This window comes from Carettochelys insculpta, chromosome 14 (genome assembly GCF_033958435.1).
Source record: "Carettochelys insculpta isolate YL-2023 chromosome 14, ASM3395843v1, whole genome shotgun sequence".
In the NCBI taxonomy this organism is placed as follows: Eukaryota; Metazoa; Chordata; order Testudines; family Carettochelyidae; genus Carettochelys; species Carettochelys insculpta.
Window position 1 is genome coordinate 13,274,726 of NC_134150.1, and position 23,951 is coordinate 13,298,676.

General features: G+C 46.3%; 1 protein-coding gene across 9 annotated transcripts in view; it reads right to left on the reverse strand.

Moving 5' to 3' along the window:
* Window positions 1-14,911, reverse strand: part of CHD9 (chromodomain helicase DNA binding protein 9) — a 312,438-nt gene extending 297,527 nt beyond the window's left edge. For 5 of the 9 annotated variants that reach the window (XM_075008399.1, XM_075008398.1, XM_075008396.1 and 2 more), the window contains exons 1-4: window positions 14,732-14,911; window positions 7,246-7,342; window positions 5,284-5,489; window positions 3,348-3,438 (exon numbers count right to left, since the gene is read on the reverse strand). The gene's annotated coding sequence lies outside the window, so the exon portion shown is untranslated. Of the gene's footprint in view, window positions 1-3,347; window positions 3,672-5,283; window positions 5,490-7,245; window positions 7,343-14,529; window positions 14,704-14,731 lie in introns of those variants that run through there. The other 4 variants (XM_075008391.1, XM_075008392.1, XM_075008394.1 and 1 more) reach the window with 4 other exon arrangements.
* Window positions 14,912-23,951: the final 9,040 nt, after the last annotated feature.

Below are 23,951 nucleotides of genomic sequence, written 5' to 3' on the forward strand. Positions count from 1 at the left end.
GGGGAACAAAAAATCTCATTTTCCTCCACCCTTTAACCAGGCTTCTGCAACTAGCGTTGTGCACACCTTGATGATCGATTAATTCAGTATCCCTAAAATATTTCTGCAGTATAAAACACTTATCACCACAGTTAAACACTTCTGCACTATATTCTCCTTTTACCACTTTTCCACTGGTTCTCAAAGGCTTCATTCTTCATATGTTGTCTCCCCCTTTTGCAATTCTCCATCAATAGTGTTATGCTTATAAAAAGCACACAGGATTCTTTTTCAGGGGAAAAGGCAATATGCCACGTTTATTGAGAATACAGTAGAAACGTAGTTAGCATATGCTTTATGAAGACATACACACACATGTCCTAACGTTAACAGGGTGCATAGTTAACAGTCCACAGTGGCTCAAGTCAGTCTTACTGACCAGGGAAGGCTGACTGAGTGAGGAGTCGGGGTTCCATCCTGCAAGCCAAGCCTAAAAGGAGTCTCAGAGGACAGAACCGTGCTACTTAACAGCCTTACATTCCCCACACTCTGACCCACCTAATTCATATTTCACACTGGAATGGTCCTGAAGCATGCAGAATGCCTCTCTGATGCATCGCCCCCAGCCTTTCCACTGGAAACTACAAGTTCTAAGTGCCAGTGCTAGCAGAATGAGTGGAGTTACTGAATGCAACCAGCACAACAGCATTGTGACTCTGCATGTAAAACTGGGCATTATTAAGCAAGGGTCAGCAACCTCTCTGAGACAGAGTACTAAAATTTGACCTTTTGACTTCTTTGTATGGTCCAAGTGCCAGTAATACTTTTTAAGTTCGGCTGGGGCCCTGAACTCCTGGGCGTACAGCCCTGCACTCTGGCGGGGGCCCCACTCCTGCACTGCCAGCCACATGCCATGGTGGGGACTCCACAACAGGGGCTCTGCACCCCAATGTGGGGCCCAGCTCCATGGATTCCAGCCCCAGACTCATGCCACCATGTGGCAGGGATACCATGGCAAGTGGGAGTGGGAACCCCAAGAGTGTGGGCTCTGTGCCTCAGCCCCAGAAGGGACCCACACTCTGGGCCCTGACCATGTGGAATCCAACCCTATGCCATAGCAGGGCAAGGATGCCACTGTGGGAAGGGACACAAAAGTGTAAGCTCTACATCTCAGTGAAGGCCCCACACTCCACCTGCTGGAGGCTCCAGCCCGGCACCGTGATGGAGGTCCCCACATCCCAGTCCTGTGCTGAGGTGGGGTGGGAACTTTGCAGCGGGGGCCCATGCCCCAGCCCCGCACGCCAGGCTCTGGGCCTTGCACCACTGCTTGTCTCCAGCGCCAGCCCTGGGCCCTGGCCCTTCCTGCACTCTGGTGGGAGCTCCAGCCCTGATCACGTGCCACAGCAGGGCTCTGGCCCAGCCCTGTGCTCCCATCCCCTCCCATGCAGCATGCGGGAGGAGGCGCGGGGCTGAAGCTCCCCACATGCTCTCTAGATCAGCCCATGTGCTGAGAGTGGCACGTGTGCCAGTGGTTGCTGACCTATTATAAAGCATAGTTTTTAAAAAAAAAAAAAAAAAAAAAAAAAAAAAAAGGTAAATGTTTTCTTGATATGGCTTGCCTTCAACACCTGTGCATACTATCACAAGGAATGCTGAGAACATTGTGAGAAAAGTAAAGCATACTTCAAAGTATACCTCTATAAAGATTATGCGACAAAGAAGTGCTAAAATGGAAAAAATATGGTATGGATGCTAGCTATATGGCTGAAGGATCTCGATAAAAATCAACACCCCAATCAGCCTTGCCCTAATTCCAGAGAATGTCATCAGCCTGCATGAGGACATGAAAATTAGAGAAAGTAGGATTTTTTTTTTAAATTGCTGTTTTAGAATGCTAATAAATACACTTATCAATTTGAAGTGCTTTTCAAAAATGCTAATAAAATGACGGGAACATTAAAATGTTCTTTAAGAAAATGCAGGTTAAAAGCGCTAATAAAAATATTTTTTGATATAAGTGTGAATGAAATGTTTTTTAAAATGCTGTTTAAAGTGCTAATAAAAATGGTGTTCAATTTAAAATAGTAGGAATGAAATGTTTTAAAAACAACGTGTGCAGTTTGAGTTTTGTTTTGGTTATTCGGTATAATGTGCTCAGAACAGCAGCATTACATATCTAATCCTTCCGTATGCCACTGTTTCCTATGGGACAACGTTCCCCACTCTGCATCTCATAGGCAACTTAGAGGACCCAATGGAATATATCCCCACCTATTTACACTGATTTGTACTGGGGAAAGATTCCCCACTTTTTGTTGTTTCATTAAAAAAGGCCCAGTTTCCTGAAACATACCTGCAACACACAGTGGGGATCCCTATACATATAAAAATGAAAGTTAGTGGTAGCATCACTGCTACTTAATATGGAGTTGCACATGGTGCCTTCATAATATGATGGGAAGTTTTGTTTGTTTGTTTTAAATCCAAGATTCCAGGATAGCATAACCAATGTCTTACATATAAACATGGTTAACAAATACTTAGAGAAATACAGTGCTGCCTTTTTTCTTTTTTTTGCCAGTACTGAGTACCAGCACCTCAACAACCCCAGCCATGGAATTGGCTTGGGGACAGGGGCAGGGAGCTGGATGAGTTCTGGCTTTTTTTGTTTGTTTGTTTTTGTTTTTTTTTTTAAATAGGAAAAGCACTGGAGAAATACAACAAAATGTGAATAAGTGCATTTCACATTCTTTATAGTCATATTCTCCTACTGTATGCAGATATAATACTGCTCAGTAAATGAATATAAATATGCATGCAATTCGTTTCTGATTATATTTGTTCAAAGCATTAAAAAGTTCACCTTAATTGCTAAATAAAAAACAAAAAATATTTGTGAAGTTCTCAGTCTCTCCATCTTTACCTGGAAGACTGAAAGTATATACAAGATCTCCTGTTAAAAGAGAATCTCCTTCTACCTGAAATCTCTTAACTAAAATTGCAAGCTGTTTCCCAGAGCAAAAAATGGGTTTATTTTACACTTGATAAAAGTAGATCATCTTTTACATTTTTACATAAACATAATTAGTCAGTTCCTCTAGATCTGAAAATCACCAAGATAGGCTTGTTAAGACACTGATACTTGTTAAGAGATTGTTCCGTGCCTATAATGTGCCTATATTAGTCAAAACAGGTTCAAAATTACTACAAGATAATCAGAACTCTTAGATGATATTGTGACAAACTCCCTGATTAACAAACTATCTGAAAAGTAAGTTGTTGAAAGTGAAATCTTCTTCCTCAAGTTTACTTCATTCTGTAAGATACTTGATAAAATGACAAAAGTCAAAAATCACAAAAAACCTTACCCATGAATCACTAGTGTGTATTCTTTGTGAAGTGTTAAGCAACTCAGGGTAAGGCTCATCCCAAAATAGGTAGCTCATTATCATTAGGGACCTGAAAGTAAAACGCAGTAACAAAAGCCAAATCACATACACGCTTCAAGACCATACCTTAACATCTAATAATTAAAGTACGGTACTGAGTATATTCTGTGGCACTGATCACTTAGGAAACATGAGACTCTATACATATTCGCAAATAAGGAAGCTTTTGAAGCAATTTCACAGACTTCTATCTGCTCACTTACAAACAGAAGTGATTTTTTCTTTTAGTGTGACTGGAACAGGCTGAAATGAAAAGAGGAAGGACTGTCACTGTAATAGGTATGTAGACAGATTTTGTGGTGTAGGTTTCTGAATTTTTATTATTTTAAAAGCGCTGAATAGAAAGAGTATAATAATCTTCAAGACTGAATAAACTTGATCTTAAGGGCTGAGGGTTAAACTTATACATTCAACTATTTAGCTGATAGCAGAAGGGTTGCTGTGGTTACACACCAGGGCTTAAAACATGTACTTGCCAATATCAAATAATACTGCTGAACTGGGGTTAGTGCACTTACTCAACTGTCATGCTCCAATCCCCCATTGGACATAGCGGGGAGTGGAGACCACGGAGCCTAGAAGGGGCACCAAGTGTGCAAACACATTGCAGGGAAAGGGAAGGGTGAGGGGAGACATAAAATTTCTGGGATCCCTGCAAGAGAGAAAACACAATGAAGCATACCATCCCCCTCCCCAGTGCTGAATGGGAAGGGGAAAAAAATGGGAAATAAGTGGGTTTACATTCTATATCATATGCTTTTATGGATCGATTTTTGCATACCAAACATGATCCTTTTCCCAAGCAGATAGCAGCCTTAAACTGAAATAAATACAAGCCTTCAATTTTCTAAAGAAGTTTCTCAGGAGATCTTTCTTTAACTTGCACTCACAAATTTATTAACGAAGTTCTAGTCAACTTTACATCATCTTATTTTTTGAAACTTAGTAGGGCAGGTGGTCTTCACGTGCTGTCCTTGACTGCAGGTACTGTACTGCTGCTCCCGTTGACCAGGAACAGGGAAACACAGCCAATGGGGTACAGGGGGAAGCACCTACAGATGCAGCGGGCAGCATGTGGAGCCACCTGCCCCACTCTCCCCAAAGAGCTGCTGCTGGACATACTGGCACTTTTGGGATGAAGGCAGGGATGAGCCTGCCTTACTCCCATCGCACCACCACGCGCGAGCTGCCTCTAATAAGCGGTTCCCAGCCAGAGTCCATATCCAGAACTCCTGCCCCAGCCTAGACCCTAACGCCTCTAACCCCAGCCTCCTCCTGCACCCAAACTCCACCCTAGAGCCTGAACCTTGAATACCCTCCTGCACTGCACCCAAGGCTCAGCCTGGAGCTCCTCCCACGCTGCAAATCCCTCAGCCCAAATACCTGTACCCAACCCCCAGCTTGGTGAAAGTGGAAGAAGGGACAGAATAAGCAGTGTGGAGCCTTGGAGAAGCGGTGGGACAGAAGGGGGCCAAGGAGAGGGGTAGGAAAGGTTTCAGGGCAAGGATATTTGAATCTTATGTAGACCATTGATTGCACTTCAATTGGAAAAGTGATCTTGTGCTTTAAAAAGTTGCAGACCACTGTTTTGGGACTTTAACAGTCAAGTATTACTAAATCTACAAACAAAACTTTTCCTAATAATTAAAGATTTCACTGGTTAATAAGTACCACAAAAGTGCAAAATTATTATAGCATAAGATTTTGTAATACACACATTAAATATATTTATTTTCAACTTTATTTAATTTAACCTGGGGGAAAAAACATGATCTTGCAATCCAACATTTTCCTCTGCACTAGTTTACAAATTTAAAATATTCCAACTACAGAAAACTGTAGTAACTACACTTACCAACTGTGGCAAACACCAGCTCCTTAAATGTTTTGTTATTTGAAACAACTGTCAATCACAAATTTTTCCTCAAACTGATTCTGTCAATAACTCAGAAGAATCAGGAAACAGATGATTCTCACTCCTCAAGCCAAGAGAAACTAACCACTTGTTTGACCAGCCTCAAATATTAAGACAACCATGGAGTATTTGTGGCTTTGAAGAACCTTGTGTTGAAAAGAAGAGAGAAACGTAAAGGATGACGTAACAAGAAAAACAAGGCATTGCATTATCAATGCATTAAAAAGTGTAACCTATGAAAACAGATAACTCATATAAGTATCTACTCAAAAAGCAGAAAGCTATACGTACACAGTTTAGTCACTCAAAAGAAAAAAAGAAAGGGATCCAATTCATTCCCATGTCTTGGTTATTTAAGCAGTATTTCTTTTCTTTGTGCTGTCATTTAGTGATTTTGCCAAACTTATAAACAGTGTTAAATGATGCATCAGCACAAAAGAAGCTCAGTAAAACTGTTGTGGTTTAAAAGGGAACACTATTGTTTGTCCTGAAATACATGGATGGCATTAACTTGAGTTATATAAGTTGCAGACATCAATTTAATCAACATGATCTGCAACAAAGGTTTTTTTCCTAAACTTGGCTCACTTGAACAAATCTGTCCTACAGGAACACCCCAAAATGATCTGCCATTACCCCAATAAGTAAGCCAGTGTTCTTTTGTAAAATACCAATACACCTCTATTCTCCACCCCTCAAAAGGCTTCTTTTCCTGCACAGGTTTACACACACCTCTATTACAAGCAGTATAATTCAGAGAACCCCTAGCATACTCTTGATGCAACCAAAGCATCACAATTTTAAAAAAATCCTTTGGAATCATAAACAACCTACCTTCATTCAATTTAAATTATCAGTATAGCTTAGTAAAGAGTGGAAAACACTATATATTTCAGTTTGAGATAACCACGTTGCTCATATATATTATTTGTGCTGTGTCTGTCCATCTGGGCAAGGGTCTACCATGCTCCCCCATCTTCCCCTCCCACACCATGCCAGCTCCTCCTCCACCCAGAGTGGGGCCTGGCCCAGCACCCTAACACAGTACCCCCATACTGTGCCAGCCTCAGCCCCTTTCCCTGGCCAGCACAGGGCCCGGCCCAACTCCCGCATGGAGCTCCTCCCACCCCCATCCCCGCAGTCAGCACAGGGCCCAGCGCAGCTCGCCTAACAGAGTCCACTGCCACCATACAAGCCTGAGCCCCTGCCCCAGCCTGAAGTTAGGAAAGACAAAGTGACTATCTTAAGTGGCAAGTATCTTAATGAAATTTTCAGTATCTTGCACATTTATGATTTCAGTACAGATAGTGGTTTCAGAACGACTTCTTGGATTCTTGTCATTTGTGCACAGGAATGAAAAGGTAAGAACACCTAAGCTCTTGTCCATTTTAGCACCACACCCCTTTGTCACAACCTATTTCACTTCTACCCATCAGTAAATTGGTAACACATACCTATTCACAAGAGGGTTCCAAGGATTAGAACTGTGAATTTCTCAGAAGGCAAACGCTTTAGATTTGAGACCATTTTATAATGGCTTCTATATATGGTCTTTCAAAACACACAAACCCAAGATCTAATTCTTTTCACATTTAAATGTGTTTTACTACCTGCTTAATTCTCTAACTTCAAAGCTGTTATTCCTGAGATACTATACTGTTTGAAGAGAACAAGGCATAAGTTCACTTTCAATGATAATGGATAAAAGAAAGTAAAATGATTTTTTGTTTAAAAATCAAGAAGAAAGCTGTAATTTCAATTACGTAAAAAAATTAAAAATGTATTTTTAAATTGACAATCTATATTAATAGAACTTTAACTCATAATCTACTAAACAATTTAAACTAAATGCAAAATAAAGTATGTGATATGTTTGTTAGTAAATTTAAAAAAAAGGCAAACCACTTAATTGGTGGAAGTTGTTGGCTAAGCATCTGGAATATGAATTTGCTGAAGTGCTAAATCAGTTTCTGGACAGCAGTAGCCTCTTCTGAAGGTGCTAAAAAAAAAAAAAAACTTTATTTCAGTTTATGTAATTAGTTTAGTTCAGTGACTGGCTCCCTCAAACAGCTACCAAAAAAACCAGGAGCTGAAAAATCACAAGAAAACTAAATTTACTCACTCCAGTAATCCCCTGATTTATGTGGCAGTTGCGTCCTGGGTAACCGCTGCATAAACTGAATTTCACATAAATTGGGAGATGGGGGTGGGGAAGAGAGAGATCCCTGGAATTCACCTAGCTGGGGGAGCAGGCAGCTGGCAAAAATGGCGGGGCAGCCAAGCAGCCCCTGGCTTCTCCCAGCTGGGGGGCACACAGCCGTGGTTTCCCCCAGCATGGTCCTGCAAGCCTCTGTCTGTAAGCTGGGCTCCCCAGCTGGGGAGGCCAGTGGGCGGGCAGCTGCTTGCAGCATATATCCCACTGGCTGTGTATCCCTGTTCCTGGCTAACGGGAGCTGCAGTACAGTACCTGCAGGCAAGGAGAGCACATGGAGACCACCTGCCCCAAGTTTCAAAAAATAAGATGATAAAGCTGAGTAAACCTTCATTAATAAATTTGTGAGTGCATGTTAATGGACGATCCCCTTTGAAACTGTTCTTTAGAAAATTGAAGGCTTGTATTTTTATTCATTATTCCCATCCCTACTCCAAGGCCTCACACTGCTCATTCTGCCCCTTCTTCCACTTTCACCAAACTGCAGGTTGGGGTACAGTCACTTGGGCTGAGGGGTTTGGAGTATGGGAAATGCTCCAGGCTAAGCCTGGGGTGCAGTGCAGGAGGGTATTCAGGGTGTAGGCTCTAGGGTGGAGTTTGGGTGCAAGAGGAGCCTGGGGTAGAGGTGTTAGGTTCTGGGCTGGGGCAGGACTTCTGGATATGGACTCTGGCTGGGCACTGCTTATGTCAGGCAGCTCGCAGACAGAGTGGTACAGACAGTGGCACAGTGGGCTGCCTCTGCTTGCTACGGATACTATATAGACATAGGATCCTCCTCCTCCTAAGCAAAAAGAAGCATTACATTTAGCATAAAGACTATGTTTAATTATGTTCAACATGTTTTAATGGTTGCCATACAGTAAAAATCCACCTTTCTTCAGGAAAATAATGAAGTGGATGCAAAATTATTAAAATTGATTATTTAAATCTAGATATCCAGCATGTTCATTTATACTCATTCAAACTGGCAATGTATATCAACCCATACGGAAATTACAGCAAGTTCAAGTTATTCATCTTATTTTAAAGGAGTAGACCATCTGGTCATTAAATGTGAGAAAAAGATTTCAGACATTAGTACAAGTTTTTCTCTTATGACATTTGGTGATGTTATATTTTAAAATAATTATGAAGCTATTAAATATTAGCAAAACCCTATGCAATTTTCTAGAATGAACTTTTGAGATATCACCTAAGCTTCTAATATATCAAGCACAGAAAATTGTTTTTATACCTCATCTACACTAGAAAGTTTTGTTGGGTGCATCCACACTAAAAATACGTTGTCGATGTACTGCGGTTGACGTGCTGTTGACAGAACGCATCACTTTTATTGACAGCCTTCTGCCTCTCCCCCATGAGGCAAAATGCCTTTCTTGACGGAATCTGTCACCAAAAATCCACATGGATGTTCCAGGGGGCCCTCCGCCCCATCTGCTGTGTTTCCAGATCTGTCAAGAGAGTGGCTGGACAGTCCGGCCACTCTCTGTTGACAGAGTGGCTCAACAGAGCAATCCACTTTTGCATGTGGCTACAACCTGTCGACAGCAGGTTTGTTAACAGATCTCTTTCAACAGTAACTTCTGTCAACAGACTAACACAGCTATCTCTCTGTTACTATTCTGTCAACAGATCACTGTAGTGTAGACACAGCCCTTGTGTCATGTTACATAAATGAGAATAGATAACACCACTCTGCACAAGATCAATTTAGTATTCACTTTAAGTAAATTTTCTGCTAGTTAGATGAAGCACAGTCAAAACTGGCATTTGACCAGAACAGAATGGCCTCATCTTATAGATTCCGCTTTTTTGAAATGGAGATATGGGTTGAACGTCTGAAATCCAGCACTAAGTGGTTTGACAATATCCATGGTCCAACAGGGCTTGCAACTGCAACGGTGGCAGGGAACTGCAGCTGGAGGTCCAGGGAGCTGGCAGCCAGGAACCAGGAGTATTAATCTCTCTGGGTCCAGTAAAATCCTTGGTTCAGGACCACTCAAGTTCTAAGAATGCCAGACCAAGAGATGCAATATGTAAAAGCTTTGAAATGCCTGATTTCATAAGTTAACAAAAACCTCAAGTGTCAAGAGTTTTTCAGGTTAGACTAGGTGATCACAAATACTACTTCTGAACTTCAAACAAATCAACAGAGCAAAAACAGAACAAAAAAGCCCAAGTAATCTAATTCACTCAAAGTCATACATAGTAACCAAAGGTGTTAATACTGTAATCCCTCCATTTACGTGGAGGTTGCATTCTGGGCAACCTCCGCATAAATCGAATTTTGTGTAAACTGGGGCAAGGTTGGGGAAGTGGGCAGCTTGCAGAAGTGGGAGGCAGCCATGAAGCCTCCGGCTTCTCCCAGCTGAGGACCACACAGCTGCTTGTAGTGCAGTTTCTGAAAAACCACTCCGCAAGCAGCTGTGTGCCCACTGGGCTCTTCAGCTGGGAAGCCCAGCATGCAGACAGCTGCTTGCGGTGCCGGTTCTCCTAACTGAGAACCAATGCTGCAACCAGTGTCTTGTCAGGTATGGCTGCCTGACTTGTGGCTGCCACCCCGGCAGAAAACTGCTCCTGTCGGGGCAGCAGCCATGAACCAGGCCTCTGTCCCTGATAGGACTGGTTTCCCCTCGCTCCCGTCAGGGACGGCAGCTGAGTCACAGCGGCTGCCCTTGACAGGAGCAGGAACCGCTTCTGTCAGGGGCGGTAACAATCACAGTGCTGCCACGAGAGAAGCTGTTTCCCGCTCCTGTTGGGGTGGCAGGCACGTTAACCCGACACACATCCAACTTGATTGCACGTATCTCGATGGTTTACTGTATCTGACATCCATTTAAGGTCCAGTCTGAATCAAGTTGGAGGTCTCAGTGCAACTGTTGTCTATGTCACATTGGCAACTTTGTTGTCAAACAAGCCAAGAACTGAGCAAAAACTAGACTAAATCCAGGCAGGCTCCCACACTTTTATAAATGAAGCCTGATGGCAGGGTAACATGAAAAAAGGTAACACAAATACCCTAAACGAGCTGTCACTAAAACGTAGTTTTGTATCTATGTGCACATGCTGAAAATATACCCATACAATACTCAGAACTTCTAAACATTTACTTCTCTTTACATGCACTATAGGTGTGAATGCTTAAATGCCTAACATATGCTTTTACTTACCACATTGTTCTAAAACCAAAATTTATTTTTGCTTGCGTTTTATAGTTCAATATCATACCAAGTTCTCCAACTTATGAACTTTTAAAGGTGTCAAGAGTATCTAGCTTATTATGTATTTTTGTGGGAATGATGTTGCAGAAAAGCAAAATGCCCAGTATTTACATTAAAAAGGACATTTTCTACATTTAGAAGACCAACAGCCAAATGAGCTCTCTCTTGCCAATATGACCTGGCTAGAGAAATAAACAGTTATCAGCATGTTCTGATCATACTTGAATTAAGTGCAAATTCAACATGTTGAAGACAAAGGAAAACCTTCATTCCTTCCTCTTGCTGAACAGGTGAGATACCCCACAGGGAGTCTAAATGACAGTGTGACCCTAGCTGCTAGTTCTTAGAACTCTGGGACCACAAAATCCCATGACGGCTTTGGTAGGCAACCTTAGATACTTCCCATTTGTGAAAGCCCTGCCTCTAGTTTGAGAAAGAGGCTGACTGGGAGAAAAGGACAAAAAGAGAATGCAATCTGAGCCTGAAAGAAAATATGAGATTTCCATGAGTATACTGAGCAGTCTGCTCTTTAGTCTGCAAGGAGCAGTGGCTGTAACAGGAATGATTAGAGAGGTAAGTCAGAAGAAATTATCAAGAAACTGTAACTAGCTGACATGGGACAAAAGAAAGAAAAAAATTAATTTTAAACAAGTAAGGAATTTAATATCTAATGAATATATGAAAAGTAAGAGGAGCATATAAAATTTACTCAGGACTCAGTTTTGTGGGTAGCCAAGGAATCACAACCATAATTGTAACCTATCACTGTGCAAAACTGAATTAAACTTTGCATTCTCTTTCTGCTCCAACTACCCCTCATCATTCCTATCAAAATAACGCAGAGCTTCATAATCTAGACATTTACTTGAGGTAGACACAAGAATGTATACAGCAGGCATGATATATGCGGAACAGGGAAACACATTAAGAAGTCTTACATGATGACCCGTACAGAGGTGTGTGGCCAACCTATTCACTTAATATTTCAAGTATGAATTACAGTTCACATAAAATGAAGTTTGTAGCAGAATGTTAAATGAATAAGTAATACAAAATAAAGAATAACTAGGTTTCCCACACTGCATCGGATGTCTGGAAGCACACTGAAATTAAAACACTATCTAAGACCACAGAAAAAGAGCAATATAATCAAACTATGTCAGTCTCATTGTTAATTTCTCTGAGACATTGACACTTTCCTTTCTTACAGAAAGGAAAGAGACAAATGCCTGCTTTAAGGCTTCTATAGACCCTGTGTGGTGGTCTTCATCAAATCTCTCTTCAAATATAATTTTTCCCCACTCTGAGCCTGTATAATTTACCTAATCACCAAAGACTAGGAATTCCTGGCTTGATTGTCAGAGGCCCTCAAACATCCACTGCTCGTGTTGAAATCAATGGAAACTGCAACTATCCAGCATCTTTAAGAAGAGATTTCTTTAGTCATAATAATGATGAAATGGAGCTCCAGCAAGTCTTCAGGATGCAAGCTGGGTTACTCTTGTAAAGAGAAGCTTCCACACTGAACCATTTGCCGACACATTATGTATGTAGCTGAACATGAGCAACTCAAGCAACATTGACTAACAATGATTGTAGCACCTCTAAGCATGTCTTTAAGCTCAAAATTAATGAAGGTAAGTTTTGGCATAATATTTCCCATTTTTTTCCAACTTCATGCAATGTATAATTGGCAAGCACATATTGTGATGTTCCTAGATTGGCAGGAAATTGATTGTTGCTGACAAGTTTTAGTTGAAGATATCCTACAAGTAACAATTTCACTATGAAGTGTTTTTCACGTGGATGGTTGTCATAATACCCATTAATGTCAAAAGCACAGCTATTTGAATTACTTATCATATAAGCATAATAATTTATTTTTGTTTGTCACGTGTTAAAAAAGGAATCAGTCAGTGGTATTATGGAGCCCCGTCAAGCAGGTGTGTCTGAACAGTTAAAGAATTAGCAGATATCTGCAAGCAGGAACATACCAGGTTGTCTTTTTGGGTGGAGATCATATGACTGTCAGGAAAGAAGCAAGATATTATTTTGCTGTCCCACATAGGTAACTAACAAAATCTAAGGTAAAACACACAGATTTTAAGATTCTGTTTGTTATTTGATGGAAATCAGCAGAAATACAATACAGATGTACACTAAATTTCATAACTCATACTAGATGGAAATCCTGTGACTGCTCAAAGATATTAAAGGAAGTAGAAATTATTTCCCTACAAAGTCCAAGTCTTTTTACGCATAATTGTTCGGCTGTGACGATGAAATTAAATGTAAAAGATGGAATAAAGCTTTCACTGACACACTGGTGTTTCTGAATTGGCACAAAAGTGAAAGGATACGGAAACTGCCAAGAGAGATAAGCCTTTTCTTGCGGTGCAGGCTTACTCTTGACAGCTACTCTTAGAAGCAATTCACAAACCCTCAGAAAATATGGGGCAGAGGAGGTCACAACCCTTTCTACCAAGAACATGGCTGTAGCAGCATTTTATTTACTAGTCCTTCCCTTTTCTCTGTCCCGTCTCCATTTTCTTCCCAGGAACCATGCTTACTAGTCCAATGCTCTCCAACTCTCTCCTCCACAGTCTCACCTGTCATGGTGTGGTGACATAGCTTTCGTTAAAGTTTTTAGTTACTGCAGATATGGCATGGTCTTTTGCATGCTAAAGTGAATAAGAAGGATGAAAAAGATGTGGGTCTTGTCGTTGCCTTACAAAGAGAGACTTCTGTAATGTTCTCTTCCTCTCCTCCCCTCCCACCAATCTGCCTGACACTATTCTGTTTGTAGTACGTCTCTTTGCTTCAGCAGAAATCTGTCACGACCCTTCCACCTTCAGCAGAGACAGGCTTCTGATACATATTGTTCCAGTCCATTTAGTACACCAAAAAGGGAATCAGCCTCAAAATGCTCACCCTGCCACTCAGGGACACAGCCTAGCTAATACCCCACCCCACCTCACCTCACCCCCACCCCTTTGCCTGTTAGGAGGCCAGAGTTAAGCTCCTATGCAACACTAGCCAGGCAGCACACACAAACACACACAAACCCAGTCTGCACTCCGAATCCCTTTCTGTCTACCCCAGGTAAAACCAGCCTCCCATCTCTACCCCACGCACCCGCGCCCTGGCCCTCCTGCCTGGAGAAGTAGCCACCTCCACTGCCCGCATCCCGACGCACACCCCTCCTCTGCCTCACAGGCACCCAGCTCCAACACACCCCTTGCCCAACGTGCAGCCAGCTCCATCCTGGCCGCGTCTCCCCCGCCCCGCGGGGCAGCCAGCTCCAACCTCGGCCTCCCTCTCCACCTGCACCGCCCCCGCAGCGGGCAGCCAGCTCCTGCCTTCCCCCAGCCTCGCCCACTTGCCGGAGAACCAGCCAGCTCCAAGCCTACTACCGCCGCCGCCGCCGCCCAACTGCTTTCCTGCCTCGGAAACAGCCCCGCCGACCTACTGTAGGCTGGGGCCGGCTCCAGCCCACCCCCCTCCCCGGACCCAGACGCTGCGCGGTGAGGGGGCAGAGCGCCATACGCCTGACGCGGGCAAGCCCGACTCTGTCAGTCGCCCGCGCCCGCCGTGCGATGTGGCGGAAATAGGCTCAGCCGAGAGCAGGCCCGGCCACGCCGTCCCCTCGCGTGGGCGCGGTGAGGCGCCAGGGCCAGCCCGTGTCTCTGGCACCTGAAGCGCGGCCTGCTCCGGGGCCGGCGGGGAGCGGCCCGTCCCCTCGCACGCACTCACCGCCGGGTTCGCCATTACACGGCAGCGGCCGCCTGGCCGGCACGCGTGAGGCTGGGAGGTGCCCCGCGCCTGACAGCTCCCTGCCGCCGCCGGCCTCGGCCAGACAGCGGGGGGGGGGGGCAGCTCCCCTCCCCCTCAGGGAATCCCCTGCCTCTCCGGCCCGCGTGGTGCGCAGGCAGCCGCTGGCTGGGGCACCACTTACCGGGCAGCAGGCACAGGCCCGGGAGGAGGAGCGGGAGGAGGCGGCGCGGCGTGATTCGCTCGTCCCCCCGCCCGGGCAGGGAAACGGGAGGGATATTGGCGAAGTTTCACTACCTCCGCGCCGCGACCCCAGAGCAGCCCCAGCGAACCCGAGCGGGCGGCTGGGGGGAGCATATTTGCATATTTGTCACCCACTCGCTGATTGGCCGCCTGGCCGGGGCCGCCGCCGCTGGCTGACACGGCATCTCTGCGGGAAGGGAGGGGTCAGTGGGGGGAGCGGTCTGCGAGCCGAGGAGAAATGAGCGATGGGCGTGAGGCCGGGAGAAGTGTGTGCACGCGGCGGAGGCGTCGGGCTGGGAGGGGGTGCGCGGGTCTCCCTCCTTTCCTGACACACCCTCGCCTCACACTACGCGGGGGGGCGCGGGGGCGGCTGGAGAAGCCGAGACGAGGGAGGAATCGGAGCCGCTGATAAAATGGTGCGTGCGAGGCGCAATGAGCTGATCCAATATGGCCCCCTTCGCCGCCAGAAGCCAATCCCAGACGCGTTTACTCTGGAGACTCCTGCAGAGAGCTAGATGCTGGGTCGGCCCCGCTGGTGGGGAAAGCCGAGCCGCGAGCGGAGCGCTCCGACGGACACTGGCGCCCTCTTGCCGCTGCTGGCGGCTGCGGCTTCCTGGGCGCCCGCCGCTCCCCGTCCTGCTGCCATGGCTCTGGCACCTGCCGTGCCCCGGGCGGGAAGAGGGGTTCGCCTCCTGGGCTGAGGACCCTCACGTGCGGCGCTCGCCCCGACACCCCCCGCAACCTGTTCTTCCTCACAAGCGGCGGAGTCTGCAGTCACCTCGAAGCGGCAGGGCAGCGCCCCGGTGGCTGACGGGCGCCCCCAGCGATCTGCCGAGTGCGGAGTCATCGCTTCAGCGGCACCGGGCCCTGCTGGCGCTGGGGCCGGGCTCGCCGCACAAATGTTTTCTGCCAAGTGTCTTCTCGGGCTCTGTCTGTCCAGCAAAAGAAACGGCCCCGTGCTTGCCTCTCGTTCGAAAGGAGGTGTAAGAAAGCGATTTAGCCCTGCTTGTTGGCCAGGGTTAGAGAGAATGCGGGCACCAGCCTCCATCCTCAGGCTGCTCTCAGGGTAGTTTTTCAAATGACCTCCCTCCATCCCTTGGGTGGCAAATGTGTCAGGGCCCATACTTGTCTTTGCAAAGCTCTGCACGTGTAGAAACAAACGATATTTCTTTAATTGTGTGCCCACAGGGTGTGATTTCAACCATATTTCTCAGGGCTTTACAAAAGCCATGATCACCTTTTTAAACAGACAATACTTGATGTGTAAATAAGTTTATGTGCATCATCGTATGAGATCTGAAAATGCCTTAAATTATAGGTCTCCCAAACCATGATATAAAACTACCATTTTTACTCTATGAGCTGCAGCTCCTGTGTAAAATGTCTTCTAGATTGAGATTTGGCATTATTCCAGTATCTAAATAATTTATATGCTTTTAATGCCATGTATAATCTGTATAGAATGACCTTGGTAATGTAATTTTAAAGACTGGCATGCAGTTTTTGAATAGTTCCATTAAATTTCATTATATGCACATTAGAATATTATATAGGTCTTAAGTTAATATACAAATACAACAAATTATGGCAATTTAAGGTCATGTCTACACTCGCCCAAAACTTCGAAATAGCCATGCAAATGGCCATTTCAAAGTTTACTAATGAAATATGTATTCAGTGCCTCATTAGAATGCCAGCAGCCGCAGCACTTTGGAATTGACGTGCAAACTCTTACCCAGGGAAAGAAGGTATTTTATAATAATTTCAGATTGGCATTAGTCATCCAGTTCCAATTCAGGAGTGCGACTGTCAGCACCGTTCCTTCCTTCTTCCTTGGTAGTCCGTTGTGTCCAATGATGACTCTTGAGCTTGCACAGGCTCATCGACTGGGCTCGCATGTGGCTGAGGAGTCCAAGCCTTGAATGGCAAGGGCGTTCACAGTAGAGGCAAGGGAATTGTCCTGGCTCTGTCAGTGCGGCTGCTAATGTTGCTTTCGTCCTCTCAAGAGCATCAATCAGGCGTACGCATCGCTGCTCTTCAAAGTTGTCATATGCATGTTGTACGAGCGCACGCCAGCTTGTTCAGTCTTCTGCATGCTGCTCTGGCTTCTTTGGCTTTAATCCAGTGTGAGCAAAGTTGGCCTTCATGCAGTCTTCATATCACTTGCGAGGCCTACCTTGATTTCTTTTGCCCTGGGAGAGGTCACCATAGAGGAGTTGATTAGGGATTCTTGACTCTGCCATTGGTATGATGTGCCCTGTCCAGCAAAGCTGGGTTTTCAGAATGGTGTCTTCAGTGCTTGTGGTTCCTGCCCTGTCAAAGACTTCCAGGTTCATGACTCTGTCTTGCCATCAAATGTACAGTATTGACCTCAGGCTGCATGTGTGGAAGTGCTCCAGTAGTTTCACATGTTTTTTGTACGAGGTCCAGGTTTCACATCCATTTGTAGATTGATCAGAGAGATGAGAATGCGCAAAGAACCTGTGTGGGAGAATGTTTAAAGTGGAGAAGCATGTACAGGGGCAGTTCCACTCTGTGAGCCTCAGAAGCCTGGTTCCAGTGGTACTAAAAGTCATCATGGCTGGAGACTTCCTAGGCTGCAGTGCTGTCTTTGGTGCTTTGTCATGCCCTTCGCTCTCCACAGAGCATTGCAGAGCCACCTTCCTGGTCATTGGATCTCACTGTTGATCTCATCAGTCCAGTCCACCGGAGCCAACTTTGCATGATGGGATAGACAATCTGTATCTCAGGAAAGGGTTCAGACCTGTTTGCTACCCTCACCTGGTTTAAACTGCCTGTCAAAGCAGTTTATCGGGGTGTGGTCAGTGTGCATGCTAGTCCTACAACAGCAACAGATGCAGAGCTTTGCCATTTAGGTGATGGTAGCATTAGCTGGTCTTCTGCTAATCCACAGGAAGCATGGATTTGAGCAAGCTCCTGGCTGCATGGGGAAGGAGGGGCAGGGCTGATTTCCATCCTTGGGTACAGATTAAAATCAGCTCTTTCTGTGCTGGTGGGGAAGGCCCATCAGCACCAGGTCATGGGGGGCCAGGGCCGAGGCAGCAGGGACTAGCCCGGAGTCTGCATGATGGGGCCCATGTGACCTGCTGTGGAAGGTGGACACCCCAGACAACCACCAATCCATTGGCCATCAGTTTGGGGCAGGCAAGGCCACCACTGGGGCAGTCCTGCTTGAGGTAAGCCTGGCTCAGACCACAGACTCATCTTGGGTAGGGGGCTACTGGGCAAGGGGGACAGGGACCCTACTGGGGATGGGGGAGGGGAGAGAGAGGCCTTGCCAGGGAGTGGGGAAGGGAACCACACAGTTTGGCGTTCATGGACACGTCTTCCATCCACCCCGTAGGTTGTCCAAGCCCATCAACAACATGCTCCTGTGCTGTATCATCAGTGTCGGGGACCTGGATGTCTCCCTCATTGGGTTTGCAGAGCTGGGGTTCCTGAACTGTTTTGTTGTGATGGATGGCACCCACATTGCAGTCTGGGCCCCAACATTCACAGCCTATGTGAACGGGAACGGGTATCACTCAGTGGTCCTCCAGGTCCTGGTTGATGCGAGGGGCTGCTTCATGGACATCTGTGTCTGGTGGTCCGGCAAGGCCCATGATGCCCAGGTGTTCTGGAATTTGTGACTGGGACACCAGATGGAGGAGAATACCATGTCCCCCCTGCAGGAGCTCTTGCAGGGGGACATCACAATTCCACCCCCCCGTATCATGGCTGATGCCACATATCTGCTGCTCATGTCGCCCTATACAGGATGCACCACCCTGTCCCAAGACATTTTCAACAGCCGCCTCAACCATGCCAGGGGCACTGTTGAGCGGGTGTTCAGGAGGTTTCACTGTGTCCTCTGGAGGCTGGATGTCAGCCTCCCAAACAGACCTGCAGTGGTTACTACCTGCTGTGCTCTCCACAATATTGTAGTGAGTAGACAGAAACCAGCTGGTGGTGTCCAGTGGACCCACTGTCTCCTGTGTGTGTCTGTGCGGGGCAGGGGGCAGTGATTTCCATGAGATGGTGGCCCCAGGAGCTGGTGCAGCTCTCCAAAATGAAGGCAGGGAGTAGGCAATGCCCCCAAGCAGCCGGCTGTGTCCCTTGCTTGGTATTATGTCTGACACAGTTCCTTCACTTTTGTTTGGCTGCTCTCCCTGGTCTGGATGGGGTGGCCCCAAGCAGTGAACTCCCGGCCAGCCTGTCAAAAGCATCTGCATTGTGCTGGCAAGCCCCAGTGTACAGCAGGACCTCCTCATCCCCCCCAAAGTCTGAGGAGATCCTGCAATTCTGCTTCAGTCCGTGAGGAGCCCCTCTTTGGGCACAGTTTGCCTGGCTGCTGTGAGCCTGCAGGAGTCTTGACAGTGGGTTCTGGGAAGTGGGGGCGGGGGAAGCAGGGAGGATTTGCCTTGATGCTATGGCCAGCAGGGGATGTGGTTGGCAGCTGGGGCTTTGAGAAGGGGCTGTGCAGCATGGAGCTCATGGTCCTCCTCCTTCTGTCACATTCTCAACTTTCTCTCTGGGGTTGCTGGGTAGCTGCTTCCTCTCACATGTCCGGCAGTGACCATAGAACCCCGCCTGGGTTGGCCAGTGCATCTCCTGGCAAGCTGGCAAAGAGTATTTGCATCTCAAGAACCTACCTTCTCCAAGCTTGTCCACATACTGACACCTTGTTCTATCTGCCTAAGAGCTTCTGAACCCTGAGCCAGCAAATCACTTACACTTAAAGCCAGGCTGGCCACTCTGGTGAGCAAATGCCTGCTCTTTATAAATAACTAGGCTGGAGTTTACAAAAACATGAACAAAAATCAGTGTTGTAGAACCAAACTTAGAGTTGGGCTGATTCATCCTCAAATTTTCTGTAAATTTAATGAGCTTTGAATTAGGCTCTGAAATGCTATTGAAATAAAATTATTTAGCAAGTCTTAAAAACCCAGCTCTTAGACTCACACAACTGTTAAAATCACCTCATTATATTTTTAATACTAGCAGATTTACCCAGATGTGCACTAGTTGCGTTGCAGTAGTACTGATCTGATTTTACTACATGCAATTGAATTAAATCCATCTAATCTGCTCCAGTATACTTACGCCTTAGGAAGCAAGAATTTACTAAATTAGCTCTGTGACATACAGTTTCCTTTCTGTATTGTGTATCCTTTTCCCTAAATGTGTATAAAAGTAAATTATACATATGTCCCTCTGTTAGCCGGTGGCCGGGTAATGTGCGGTGAGGTACCAACTATGCCCTTGTTACCATCCAAGTCTTTAACTGCTAGAGTGTTGGGCTCCTTCGCAGCGGGCAGCCTGGGCAAGGCTGACGGATGCCCCAGGGCCCTAAACAGCCGAGTCTTTTACTGCTAGAGCAGGCAGCTCCTTCGCAGCGGGCAGCCAGGATTGACTGACGGGCGCCTCAGGAGTCTGCCCCATGAAGGCAGCATGACTCAATGCTAGGCTCTTAGCACTGTCACCTATGGCCAGGCTGTGGTAACCAAATGGTTAAAGTTCTTTTGATTGTGCCGGCTGTGTTGGAGTGACAAAGAGTGACAGCAGTCAGGCTTAGATCTTAACTAGTTACAAGTTTATTAAGCTACAGTTATAAGCGTGCAGTTACAAAAGGCTATTGTCTACTTCTTATATGCTAGCAGAGTACAGGTGTTAACAGGTTACGTTATAATCCAATACGACGACATCTTAATACAATGACATCTATCTATAGAGCTCTAATTCTTTAACGGTGTACACCAAAAGGAGACCTTAATGTGGGTACATCTTACCCTCCTTGCATCTCTCAATACTAGCGTAGCCAAGCCAGGATCAGTCACTCAGTTCCACAGAAAGATGAATATGAGGTTGGGCGTCCCCAGTTGCGGACATCAGGAGGCAATCACCTGACCTGACCAGCAGGTACCTGGTGAAGATGCACTCAGAGTCAGAGTGCTGCTGGGCCCATATTTATACCCCTTGGGTTACGTATTCTCTTTCTTATCTATGGTGTCAGATCGTACTGGTCTGTCTTTTGTGACGCCAGTTTTTACAAGGGCAATTCTTACTTAATTTGCACTTGTAAGACAGGAGATAAAGAATTTGGGAGTACAGGACATTCTTTTACAAGGGTGGAGATTTCTCTTCTGGGATAACTGTGTGGGTGCATCACTCTATTAATGCCAGCCAAGGGCAAGTTCTCTGAGGCCCTTCGTTAACGGTTAGCCTGCTTGCCCTCCTATCTGTGTTTTCTGTTCCTCAGGGTCACGATGAGCCAGCACATCTGGGCCCTTTTAGGAAGGTACCAAAGACTGTGCTGTTTAACTGCTGTTCAGTGTCCTGTGTGCTCTGAGGCACCTTAGAGGGGAGGCAAAAGCTGGTCTGTAGTGGGGAGATTTTGTCTGGCTCTGCCCTCTCCATATTTTGCTTATCTTTTGGCACAATAAATCAACCACTATTAAATAATCCTTATACACTAGTTTATATAGTAGAAGAATTGTATCCAACAGTAATTGAAGGATCACCACATTTGTGGTTGTCGTCCTGTATTCACCACAGGGCTCCCCCCGCACGCTCTAACAATGTCCTCTCCCTCCCCTAGAGTCAGGCAACCTCCCCCCCACCTCACACCCATGCAAACTGCCAGCGACTCACCAGAGCTGCTGCTGGGCCTGAGGCCGTGCCAGAGCCAGAGGAGCCACGTGGTGCTGGGTCTGCAGCCACAAGATTTACACTGGAGCAAGAGGCATGGGAGGAGCTGCTGTCACTGTTATCCCACACTTGTCCCACCAAATGGTGGGGCATGTGCATGGAGTGGGCAGGGGGTGCTCCACTTGTGTGGCTCTAAGGAGCCACATTTTGCCACATTATGGTGTCCGTTTCATCCCATATGCAAGCGTATTGGACACCGTGGTGGTAGAATGTTTAACAGCAAACAGCTAGATCAGAGGAATATACAATATATCATATAGTATATATAATACATATATTTATATATAGTATATATATACATAATGTGTATCGTATATTATTTACAATAGACGTGAGTTCTGAATATATGACAATTACAAAAAACAGGGATTTTCAGAGACTAAGTTGCAGCTGTAGAGAATGGCAATGCTGGTGAGTTTATGAAATCATTTGTATTGCCAAATTTTTAAATGGGCTCAGGTGATATTCTTTCATTTATATTTTTGTGGGTGCAAGTGATAGTTTCAGAGCCAGATCCTCCATTGGAAGTCAGTGGAATGACAGGCTTATACAAGCCAAGCTGCAGCCCTTGATGTTCAAATACCCTATTTATAGACACGTTCTTCATTATACCCAGGTTAGTCACTCCCTCAGTGGGGCTTCCTCTGCTTGCAGGTCCAGGAGGCTGGACTTGTCAGTCATAGAGGTTTGGACTCCCCTTCTGGGAAAATTCCCAGTTCAGTATGTCTCCTAGCAGTTTTAACAGTGTGCAGCTCTCCTGATGGCTGGAGTTAGAGTTAAGAAAACATTTACATTTTCAGATTTGAATCAGTTACTTAAGCTGTGCCTTCCACCTTCATGACTCCCACCTCATTCTTCTTCTTTAAGGTTTCCAGGCTTTTAGGAATGCTTGGTCCCCTGGCCTATAGCACAGGGGTGGGGAACTTTTTTGGACCAGAGGCCACTGATGCAAAGAAACATTGCTCATCACCCAAGGCCACACAAGTGAGAAAGCCAAGCCCCCACTACCATCTTCACTGATGTGGCCTGACTGACACATCTCATTCCCCTCACACTCCAATCTCACAGGCAGGGAGTGGAGAAGGAGGAACTGAGGCCCAGGGCTTCCCCCAGTGCAGACTAACACTTCTCAAAAATGGGGGTTTCAGAGTACAGGAGAGGGCTGCTGTGGAGCAGGAGGGGCTGAGGTGGGGAGGATGGGCAGGAGAGGTTGTGCAGGAGCAAGATTGGGGGGGACACTTACCTGGCACTGTGCCTCTCCCCCACCCCCAAAGACACTGCTCCTGGGCACTGCCCTCCACTGCTCTGATTGGTGGCAGGGAAAAGCCTCTCCAGGCACCATTGCACTGCCTTTCCCTGAGCTGGGGGGAGGGGGAATGGTTGTGGCATGTGGCACTGCTTCCTGCCACCACTAGGCAGAGCCTGTGGGCTAAGATCTGGCCCAGCTTGCTTGACTCTAGCCTGTGAAGGTCTGGGCTTCATACCTCCACCCCCACTCCAAAGGTGGCCAGATGATGAAGAGACAAGCCCTGAGCTTCATGGGTCTTATCCAGGCAACCCAGGGGCAGAATCCAGACCACAGACTGGGGATTCTCCGTAGAGTGACCATCCACCCCATATTGGGCAGGACAGTGCCAAATATTTTGGGTGCATCCCAACTTATTTTTAAAAAGGGGTAATTGTTTCCTATTTGGCCACAGCGCACTTGCCCCCTTCTTCTGCACAGGGAGTGCAGGCTGCATTCTTGTGTTATGGTTCTGGAGGACTCAGGTGAGCCAGTGGCAGAGCTCCTTGAATGTCCACCTGGTCATGCAGAAGTTTCTCAGCCACCGCTCATCATCCCAGTCCCCCAGCACGAGCTGGTCCCACCATTGGGAAACACAGCAGCAAGAACCATGGTCGGCAGAGGAGATCCCCCAGGGGAGCAGCTGGCGAGACATGTTGTCTATGTCTACTCCCTAGTATGCAGTCTGCCCAGCTGCAGTCAGCCTGGCAGCCCTGAGCATGTGCAGAGTGATGGGTGTTGGGGAGCGGCCCTTTAAAGGAGTGTGTGGCTGTGAGCCCAGAAGGATTTGTCGGCCATGTGATCTCTATCCACATAGTTTCCTGGCCTCTTATTTTGAAGTAGGGATGAGTGGTGTGTAGATGCTTCCTTTCAAAATACCGGGCCCCTACTTTGAAGTAAGGTTGGGCAGCCCTGTGTGTGTAGACACTCAACTTAGAAGTCTGCAACTTCGAAGTTGCAAAGTTATTTTTTAGTGTAGACACAGCCTAAGTATCTGATCAGAGGATGCCCATCAGTCCAATCATAAGTGTGAAGGTTTAGGCTTACTTTATACAAAAAAAGCAAGGAACCATTTATCTGATTGCTACTTCATATAGTGATCATGACTGAGTAATAGTAATGATTCTAGTGCTTAGTTTGAAAAAGGTTTGAGCAACTTTTTACTTTC